Source organism: Sinocyclocheilus grahami, unplaced genomic scaffold, assembly GCF_001515645.1.
Source record: "Sinocyclocheilus grahami isolate Dianchi unplaced genomic scaffold, SAMN03320097.WGS_v1.1 scaffold103.1, whole genome shotgun sequence".
Lineage (NCBI taxonomy): Eukaryota > Metazoa > Chordata > Actinopteri > Cypriniformes > Cyprinidae > Sinocyclocheilus > Sinocyclocheilus grahami.
Window position 1 is genome coordinate 1,611,775 of NW_015505282.1, and position 11,852 is coordinate 1,623,626.

At 35.5% G+C, this 11,852-nt stretch overlaps 1 pseudogene; it reads right to left on the reverse strand.

Annotated features, from left to right (window-relative positions):
* Window positions 1-634: 634 nt before the first annotated feature.
* LOC107588471 (Kv channel-interacting protein 2-like) lies at window positions 635-10,569 on the reverse strand (annotated as a pseudogene).
* Window positions 10,570-11,852: the final 1,283 nt, after the last annotated feature.

Sequence of the window (11,852 nt, forward strand, 5' to 3'; positions counted from 1 at the left end):
GCACTGTTTGTGTTCAAAGGTCTTATCAGAAATATACTACATGAACTGAAATCAATAAAAAAAGAAAAGGATAAATAAATATAAATATATAAATGTATTTATCAGGGAGAATGTAAAACATCATTAGTGCGAATCTACCAAAAACGATCCCACGTTTGCAGAGTTCGTTACGTCAGATTCCGCCAATCAGTGACACTGATTGTAAATTGTTGTGTGTTAATGTGATGTTTTTATCAGCTGTTTGGACTCTCATTCTGACGGTACCCATCCACATCCATTGGTGAAACATTTAGCTTTTCACTTCTCAAGGCATTAACTGATGGACTGGAGTGGTGTGGATTACTTGTGGATTATTGTGATGTTTTTATCAGCTGTTTGGACTCTCATTCTGACGGCACCCATCCACATCCATTGGTGAAACATTTAGCTTTTCACTTCTCAAGGCATTAACTGATGGACTGGAGTGCTGTGGATTACTTGTGGATTATTGTGATGTTTTTATCAGCTGTTTGGACTCTCATTCTGACGGCACCCATCCACATCCATTGGTGAAACATTTAGCTTTTCACTTCTCAGGGCATTAACTGATGGACTGGAGTAGTGTGGATTACTTGTGGATTATTGTGATGTTTTTATCAGCTAAATTGTTGTGCATATACATATATTTTAAAGTAGTGGGTTACAACATAATCTAAATAAATTACATCTGACATGAATAATGCTTGTAGATTGTATTTATAGGATTTTCACACATTCCTTTCAGTGGGAAACATAACAGTGATATAAGGTGTTAGTGCACTTATATATTGTAAGAGCCATTTTTGTAGAACTGGCTTAAAATATCTCTTCACATGATATTAAACGAAGAAAAACAATGCAAAGACAGTGGCATACAACAGCTGATCTTCAGAAACATAATTTCATCCTCAGGGTGTAGAATAATATGGCATGCTCACTTTGCACCTGTTCAGGTGTTCACTGTCTGGCTTTTTTGTAGGTGCGAGATGGAGGACGTCATCAGGCAGACGCCACAACAGATCAAACACTGTTGCTGTTCTCGAACATTTTCCAGAGATCCTCATGCAGAGCTAAATTACGTGATCCAACATCTGCATGGACTCCATGATGGCCTCATCCTGAACAAAAACAGTTGGTAAAACACAACAAGGAGCATATTAAAGGAACAGTTCATACTAAAATGGAAATCTGCTAAACATTTACTCATTTAATCATGTAGATGAGTTTGTTTCTTCATCAGGTTTGGAGAAATGTAGCATTGCATCAGTGTCTCACCAAAGGATGCTCTGCAGTGAATGGGTGCCGTCAGAATAACAGCTGATAAAAACACCACAGTGTTTGTTTAGAGCATGCTTTGGGCTGTTCTTGCTTGTAAACAGTTCTTGATCTGTGCATATCTCCTGATACTGACAGTATGACTTTTTCATTGGAGGAAACTTTATTATGAAACACGGACTTGTATTTTAGCCAGAAGCGACAGTTTGTCGTTTGGACACTCATTCTGACGGCACCCATCCACATCCATTGGTGAAACATTTAGCTTTTCACTTCTCAAGACATTAACTGATGGACTGGAGTGGTGTGGATTACTTGTGTATTATTGTGATGTTTTTATCAGCTGTTTGGACTCTCATTCTGATGGCACCCATCCACATCCATTGGTGAGCAAGTGATGTAATGCTACATTTCTCCAAATCTGATGAAGAAACAAACTCATCCTAATCTCGGATGGCCTGAGGGTACATTTTCATTTTTCAATTTTTCATTTTTGGTTAACTATTCCTTTAATGTAGACATCACTCCTAATTAATTTTACTTATGTTTGGAGAGTTAATTTTGGACCCTGGATACACCTTAGTTCTTATGTGTCTTTATAATGAGTAATCGCACTCCCATTCTAAAATTTTTTTTTGTATTTTTATTGAATACCAAAAGCATAAAAAATATAGAAATCATAATTAGTTTTCGTCTCGTCCTTTTGATACCTTTTGACACGATTCCAGAAACTCCTCCATTGTGACGACACCATCATTATTGCGATCCATTTTCTGAGTGCAAACAGATAAACGATCAATAAATGAACAATCTGAGACCTAGTAGAAGCATGGCAGGCGTTAGAAGTTTAAAAGAAATAATAATTAGAATTATTCATCTTTTGCTTTACCAAGGCTGCATATTTAGTTGATCAAAAATACAATAAAAACAGTAATATTATGAAATATTTTTACGATTTAAAACAACTCTTTTCCATTTGAATATATTGTAAAATGTAATTTATTTCTGTGATGCGCAGCTGAATTTTCAGCATCATTGCTCCAGTCTTCAGAGTCACACGATCTTCAGAAATCACTCTAATATGCTGATGAAAGAGACAGAGACAGTAAAAAGTCAGCTCTCTTGAAGGTACCTGGAAGAAACTTTCGACATGTTCTCTCGGTGCGCTGTCCTTCATACACGGATGCGTATACTTCCCCATCATATCATAAATAGACTTCATAATATCATTCATCTCCTAAAACAGACAGAATAATTGAATGCAGTAATGGATTCACATAAATGACCAGTTTATGCACCAGAATAAACCTTAAATACACAGTTTAGTGTGACAATAGTCTATACATCTGTGATACCGTACCTCTTTAGTGATGCAGCCATCTTTATTAAGATCATAAAAACTAAAGGCCCAGCACAGTCTCTCAGTGACGGTACCACGCAAGATGATTGACAGGCCAACCACAAAATCCTGAAGCCAATGAGAAATCAGAGACCAGTTAGTGTAAAAGACAGTACAGTTTTAATATGCAACATGATGATAACCGCAAATCTGACATATATCAGTGAAAATATCATTGCTAATATAACACAAAATACATTGACTTTAAGATGCACATTTGACATATTATTGTATATGCTTTGGTATATGCAAATACACTATATGCAAATGGTATACGAATTATATTTATTCATATAAAGTATATGAATAAACAACAAACTGACCTCAAAACTTACTGCTCCGTTTTTGTGTCTGTCAAAAGCCTCAAACAGGAAATGTGCATATGCGCTAGAATCTTAAAACGAATTAAACGTTAACATCTTTCAATTAAATTAATTGAAAGGTTGGAACAAACTGATTTAATCAGCTTCATGAATTATTTCACTCACCTCCATGAGGAAAAAAGTGAGAGTAGATTAACTTAAAAGTCTCTTCATTTACTAATCCAGTGGGACATTCCTACAGCACATAGAAATAATTATAAACAAAAAATATATTGAACAATATTTCATTATTTAATATATTTAATAACAATGAAATGGTTTGAGAAACTGATTGTAAATGGGACAGAGCCCTTTAATATGTATCCAACACGTAAAGAAGAAAACTTTGTAAGCGTAACCTAGCCACGTCACGGAAAAACCCAACCCGATTTCACGAGAAAACGTATTTTACGAGAAAGCGAATGTTTTACAAAATTGCAATTTCGTACAGATTCATACAGTGTGATTTGTTGGAAAACGCATTATAGTGTGGACCTAAGCTGGTCGTACAAAAAATGTAACACGAAAAATCGTTTCGAAAAAATAGTTACGCAACTATCACGTGACTGTGTTGCATTTTTCGCAAAGAGTCTGTCAGCAAACCCACGAAACATGAGTAATCTTTCTTAGTTCACATGTGGAGAGACTAGCCAATCACAACAGAGGTGATTTACATTTAGAAGTCTTAAAGGTACAGAAAAAAAAAAGTGTAGGCGAGAAGCATAAACTAGGGGTGTGCGATATATATCGTCTGCGATAATATCGTAATTGTTGTTTTAACGAGGTGCGATTTGACATTATCGAGTATTTTGCAAAAATCATTCAAAACATCCCTACAGACGTTTTTCTCCAAAAATTACCATGATTACAAATGTGACATTGAATTCAATAAACAATAAGTTAATTAAGAGACTTACGTTTTAGACACCATATTGCTTCTTTTTGCTCTATTTTGCCAACAAAAATAATTCCGAATACAGCCACAGCGCTGTTTTGTGTCTCTGAGCAACATGACGGTGTTTCGTTCCTGAATGAATCAACCGTTTAAATGATTCGGTTCAATCGCAATGACTCGCTTATTAACATTGATTTGCTGCCACCTACTGGCGGTTTTAATTTCACATTTCGGATTTCTTTCTTTTCTTTTCTTTTTTTTGTTGTTGATTTTTTTCATGTTTTAAATCATTTCAAATATCAGTATTCAACGTTTTATGTTTAATATATCAAAACATTATTTATGCATTTGTAATTGCAGGTTAAATGCATTCATGTCTTGCATTAAACAAAATACATGTGTGTAAATACATCTAAATGCCACTTCAGATGCAGCTTCTGTGCTGATTTAATTTGCTTGGTAACAGCCCAAATGTCTTATTATTCTAATTCCCTGATTAAATGTAAGAATTTGACTCAAAAGATAATGGACACTTTAAGAAAAAATGGCTTTGTAAAGGTAAAAATGCCCATAAAATGCAAAAATCAGTTTAAAACTTATTGCAAAAGATTAATTTCTATCAGTATGAACTGACCACCACACAGAATATCAAGAATATTAAAAACATTAGGAGCCAGCTGTCTTCGGCAGTCCTTAAGGTACCAGCACAATAACACACGATAAAATCCCATAAAATATCGAGATATCATTTTTCGTCAATATCGCACACCCCTAGCATAAACACACGTTAAAAATTGTATATCACTATACAAACTTATTGTCGAGTCCATCAAGAACTCGGAATTTATAAAGTCGTTAAGGGAAAAGTTTCTTACATTTTTGAAACTTCTATAGAGGATTTGTAGCTCTGTTTTAGAGAATTTGGTCTGTTCCATAATTTTTTCCAGACTATCCGGCCTGCAGCACACAGTGGCAAGCTCAAAATCCTCCTCTATACTGTCTATATAACAGATGAAAAGAAACAAATATTACACAGAAAACTGCAAACGATACTAAATGCATTTTAGAGATATGTCTAATTAGTTACAGACAAAGAACATGAGGAAAGGAAAGCAACAGACAGTGGGTCACTTGCTTTGCCTGACAGTTGGTGTGGAGTCAACATGACAGCAGGGCAGAAGTTTGAGGAAGCGCTGCTTCATGTTCTTTCTGCTCTGGCCAGAGGGAGGGTTACCTACAAACACAAAAAACATTGGGAAACTGCTTAGCTATGCAAAAGTGCTTTGCAAATCATTTCAATTCTACTACAAAGACACAAAACGATTTGCAAAACGGCAGTCCGTCACAGTCACCTGGCACAGTTTGCTGCTCTGGCTTTGATTCAAAAATGAATCGGATCACTGAATTTGGATAACTGAATTTCCCCCAATCATAAAATGAAAGAATATGAGCACACACTTTTCTCTGACCCTTTTGAGTTGAGTACCGGACATGGCATTCGACATCATAGAAGTTGGGACAAATTGCCGATAACATTAAAGGCGCGTCACGTTAGAGCAATTTTCGCGGGCAAAGTATTAAGTGATGAATTAAGCAATGCTCGTTCACAGGTTATTTCCAAAATAAGCAGCTTTATAAAGGAAAACGCCACAAATGTAACAAAATTATGCAATGTTAAATCTGGAGGAAAATTCATCCTACATTTCTCACGGTACATTTCCTCAGAAGTGGGTTGAAATCACTGCATTTCGCCAGCAGAATTTAAAGCAATCCAAAGGTAAAGTAAAAACAATATCTCACAAACAGTGCTGTTTTAATATTCAGACCAGCAGATTGTGCGTGTGGAAATGTCAAATTGTCAGTTATTTTTCTTTAATCTTCACCTCACCAACAATCTCCCAAGCGAAAAACAGAATCAGTTGCATTCCTGAATGAATCGATTGAGTAAATGATTGAACGAATTGCACGTAAAGCCAGTCGCTTGTTGTCCCTGATCAGCATTTTGAACGAATCATTTGAATGAATGATTCATGACTGAACAAAAATAACGACTTTATTCAACAATGGCACCAGGGTGATGCGGAGGAGACGAATTGTTGAATCAAGTCATTATTTTTGTTTTCTTCTTTGCGCACAAAAAGTATTCTCGTAGCTTCATGAAATTACGGTTGAACCCCTGATGTCACATGGACTAATTTACCCTTGATCGTGGTAGTACCCTTGAGGGTCAGAAAGCTCTCGGAGTGCATCAAAAATATCTTAATTTGTGTTCCGAAGATGAACGAAGGTCTTACGGGTTTGGAACGACACGAGGGTGAGTAATTAATGACAGAATTTTCATTTTGGGTGAACTATCTCTTTAATGCCAATGAGTCATAAATAAAACATCAAACTAAAAGTCAGAGACAAAAACAAAATGACATGTAGCGCCTTTGCGCTTCGGGCGTCCTGAGTTCGAGTCCCGGCTCGTGGACCCAGTGTTGCTAAACCATTTTCAGGGGAAGTTGCTAAAGGAAGATTAATTTGTTGCTAAATGACGCGATGTCATTGCACGGTGACGTCATTGCGTAATCACGATGCAATTTTTTTTTTAATATGTTAATTTAGCTGTGTTTATAAAATAATATAAATGCATAATATAATATTAAAATATAAATAACTCATTTTAAATACAACATTGAATTATTTAACACTTAAGTTTATTAATTTTTATTAGCTAGTAAACTAGTAAAACTACTCATTCTGAACAATTATAGATTTAAGCAGTGTATTAGTAGTTCGTACGCTACACTCTAAGAAAAGTCTGTAAAAATAGGGCAAAATCTATTAATATGAAGGAAGTTTCCATAATTATTATTCACACGTTTTTTTTACCTACATTTTAAATTACGCATTGTATTTTGTGTTTTCGGGTTATGGATAATGTCCAGGAAAATTACTACATTTTTCATTTTTCTAGATATTTTTCTTGATCAACTGATCAACAATCTCAAGTACAAGCTACTAACAAGGTGTATCATAAATGAACAATTATTCAATTATTATTATTAAATTAAACAATTGCTAATAGCAGCCAACTTAATTCATGTGAATTGTGTACTGCTAGGCACCTTTGGTTTCCTCTTTTTGTGTAATTTAGATGGAAAATGTGTGCCTTTTTTATCGTTTGAGTCACTTGTCAAAATTTGCTAAATGTTGCCAAATAAATTTGTAAAAATAGCTAAATTTGTTGCTAGGTGCTTTTGGAAGAAAAAGTTGCTAGGGTAGTCTGAAAAGTTGCTAAATCTAGCAACAAAATTGCTAAGTTGGCAACACTGCGTGGACCTTTCCCGATCCCCCTCTCACCCACTTCCTGTCGACCTACTGTCCTATCTAAATAAAAGGCATAAAATGCCAAAATAAATCAAAAAAAAATTTGACAATTTATATTCAGAGCACACCTTAAATCCGTTTCATCGAGTGTGTTCATTACTGAGCTTTATTTGCATATCTATCATCAGCCGACTTCACGAGAGACTTCATTTTGGTGAATTATTTCAAACACCTGTTCCTCCAGAGCTTATTTATCCTGGCATGGAAAAACAAACAAAACCAACACTACGTTAAACGCACAGCGCATGCGCACAGGTGCATACAGCCTTTAGAAAACATTGATGCACATCTGCAGCAGCACAAACAGCCCCACATACATTATACATCAACACATATGGAACAAATTGCCAAATTATTATTCATGTACTCTGGATTGTGGCAACAATATGCACACTATCCCAGTAAACTTGGTTGCATGTTAAAACACTTTCACATTCCCCATTTACCGTAGTATGCATAAAATATGTCTAAAAGACAGCTAAATATCTGTATAAAATGTAATCTTGACACGTTTAGAAAGCCGTGTTTTTGCACGTCTGGTTTCAGTTGGTCCTTAATTCCAGAACACATTTTGGTATGAAAGTTAATCATGATTTATCAGTTAAAACGTTCACACACACATATTAGTGAATGAGACCCTAATTTTATTATTTTTGCAATTCCATTTGGTGACACTACAGGCACCAAAATTACACCGTTTCTGCTTTAAATACCAGCTTCTCACACAAGTTCAGGAGTAATTTAGGCCCATTCATCCAGGCAGATCAGGTGTTTTTCAATAGTAATCGATTTTAAAATCCCTCAGATTGTCATTTGGATGAAAAGCTGGAAAGACATTTGGTTTTTTGTTCTTCAGTCTCTCATTTGGAGCTACTGAGAGTATTGACAGACATAAAGGAGCGCATGAAGGGCGAAACCAAGATGGAGGCAACAACAAAACTGGCTAGCTGATCTGAATCCTTAAAAAGGGCAGAGGGATGATTAAGATCCTGAAAAAAGATAATGATAAACAATAAAAGAATTCAGAAATAGAACTTGCTACAGCTCAACCAGGTGACCATCTATCTATCTATCATGGACCACCATGGTACTTTTTGTAATGTCTTCATTAGCATGCATTGCATAGGTTTTATACTGTAAACTAGATTGACCAAAAGCAACGGTACAGCTGTGACACTGACAAAGAGGAAGCCTGACTATAAAATGAAACTTTATCAATTATTTAAGCAATGTTATAAAGCGCTTGTTATGACAAGATGTGAGATACGACTACCTTGAAACGGGTGAAAGAGTCAAGTGATTTATTCAGACCTATTTAGTTCACTTGTTGGGGGAATTATTAGTTGGTTGAAATGGTATCATACATTTAGTAAGTTGGTTAACTAGTTAGTTTGGCGGTGATCTCACGGCAAAAATTGAAAATCTAAATATGAATAGAATGTAGTGTATGTTTAGCATTATGCAGATTGCACATAAAATTAGCTAGTTAAAAAAATATGTTAGTCAGCTAAATAACGTGATATTGTGTTTACTTTGTAAGTTGGCTTAGTTATACCCTGTTGAAAAAAAAACAGCATATGCTGGTTTGGTATGTTTTGACGCTGGGATGCTGGTTTAAGATGGTCCTTTGCTGGTTTATGCTGGTGCTTTGCTGGTTTATGCTGGTCCTTTGCTGGTTTAAGCTGGTCCTTTGCTGGTTTATGCTGGTCCTTTGCTGGTTTAAGCTGGTCCTTTGCTGGTTTATGCTGGTCCTTTGCTGGTTTAAGCTGGTCCTTTGCTGTTTTATGCTGGTCCTTTGCTGGTTTAAGCTGGTCCTTTGCTGGTTTATGCTGGTCCTTTGCTGGTTTAAGCTGGTCCTTTGCTGTTTTATGCTGGTCCTTTGCTGGTTTATGCTGGTCATGTGCTGGCAAAGGACCAGCATAAACCAGCAAAAATACCAGCTTTAACCAGCAAAGGACCAGCAAACCAGCTTTAATCAGCAAAGGACCATCTTAAACCAGCAAAGGACCAGCATAAACCAGCAAAGGACCAGCATAAACCAGCATCCCAGCGTCAAAACATACCTAACCAGCATATGCTGTTTTTTTCAACAGGGTAAGGCAGACTTCATAGCAAAGCAAAGCAATCAAAATATGATCCTGATGTAGCTGTGTTAGTATTTTTGTCAACGTCAGAAATGTGTGATATAGCGGTATTAGTCCTATTACTGACTGCAGCGTCATAAAAACAGTAGACATAATAATTATATAAAATAATTAGCTAAATGCTTTTAAAAATATCTCGAGGTAGAGTTTAACATGTCTTACCAGTAGTCTACATATGCTACAGCCGTGTAGCTTGTCATTTCTTTAAAAATAAAACGTGAAACGTGATAATTTAGCTCAATGACCATTAAAGCACACCAAGTTAAACCATTTATGTACAAGTAGTTAGACAATACCAAAAATCGCTTCCGAAGAGATTACATCAATCCAAATCCTGTCAGGTGTTATAGCCTACTATGCAGAAATAACGTGGCAAATAACATTGCAAATATCCTAAATATAATCATAAACATCGAGAAGCGATAGTTAGCCGCTTGTAAATATGCGGACATTGGTTAAATTGGAAATATAGGCTATGTCCGATAATTTTGAAAAGTGAAAACCTCAACAACTAAAGTGTCTGTCAGCAACATCGTAGCGAACATAGAGTAGCAAGGGCAGCCAACTTTATCTGAGAGCATACAAAAATATAGCCTAACACTGCTATAAATGTTCGCGGCGTCGCGGTAATGATTAAATGCGTGTCACTTTAGTGCACTTACCTGTCAGCAGGTCATTGGATCCGTCACATTCTCCAGAAGTATTCAAGCTCTCATCTCTAGATTTCACCTTCATTTCGCCTTCGCGCGAAATACAGTCAGAGAAAAATACCTTTAATCGCTTTAGAGGGAGATGACAGGCTATTGAATTATCTGTCTGCCTGCAAATGTAAGTGCAAGGCTTTTTAGAGAGTGAATAATGTTGTTATATTTCCATTAGAAGTTCCCGTCGGTCGTCAGCTGAATTCGCTCCAGTATCCGGTTCATTCACGCAGAACATGTAGACTGTTTTGACTGTACTATCAAAGTCAGTCCTTCTTGGTTATTATAAAAGAGTCTCCTCACCGCCCTGCTGCAAAATGAATGAAGCTGCTCGGTGAATCAGGACTTCGTGTCTCCGAGACTGAGTCAGACAGCGTGTTTGGGCATCAGCATAGGCACGGTCCAAGTCACTACAAACTCCAAGTCAGTTTGAGGCGCATTACAACATCAGCAGTAGCTATTTTGAACACATTCCAAAGCATTTTTTGGATCTTTGCAAAAAAAATAAATAATAATTTGGGCACTTTGCATTTTTAAGTTGGCCTATTCTGATTCAAAAAAAAAACTTCAAAAAAAAAAAAATTCCAACTCATTTTTTGGCATGTTACAAATAATACTTTTTGGTGCATTCCAAATCAAAATAATTTGTATGTGTTAATAATCAAAATAATGTTGAACTCTGAATAAAAATGACAATCAAAAGCATTTCTGCATATTCCAAGTTAAAGGCATGTTTACACATTCCGATCAAAAGCATTTTCTGCTATTTGAATCTAAACTTTTTTTTTTCTTCAACATTCCAAATCAAAAGTATCTTTGCATATTCCAAATTAAGGCTTCTTTTTCAACATTCCAAATCGAAAGCCTTTTTAAAGATTCCAAATCAAAGTCATTCCGAATCAAGAGCATATTTTCAAATTCCAAATCAAAAGCATTTTTAACACGTTCTGAATCAAGAGCATATTTACATATTCCAAACACATTCAGAATCAAAGGCATTTTTACACATTCCGAATCAAAGGCATTCCAAATTAAAAGCATTTTACATATTCGAAATCACAAGGCATTGTTACACATTCCGAATCAAGAGCATATTTATACAGTCCAACTCAAAAGACATTTTTACACAATCCAAATCAAAGGCATTTTTACACATTCTGAATCAAAAGCATTTTTCTGCACTTTGAATCTAACCTTTTTTTTTTTCAACATTCCAAATCAAAACCATTTTTACACGTTCTGAATCAAGAGCATTTTTAAAGATTCCAAATCAAAGTCATTCCGAACAGGGCTGGACTGGGACAAAAAATCGGCCTTGGCATTTTTTGGTCCAGGCGGCCCATCACCACTTCGGTATATATATATATATATATATATATATATATATATATACTATACCAGTCAAGAGTTTTTGAACAGTAAGATTTTTTATATTTTTTAAAGAATTCTCTTCTGCTCACCAAGCCTGCATTTATTTGATTTAAAATACAGCAAAAGCAGTAATATAGTGAAATATTTTTACTATTTAAAATAACTGTTTTCTATTTGAATATATGTTAAAATGTAATTTATCCCTGCGATTTCAAAGCTGAATTTTTAGCATCACTACTCAAGTCACATGATCCTTCAGAAATCATTCAAATATTCTGATTTGCTGCTCAGAAAACATTTATTATTATTATTATT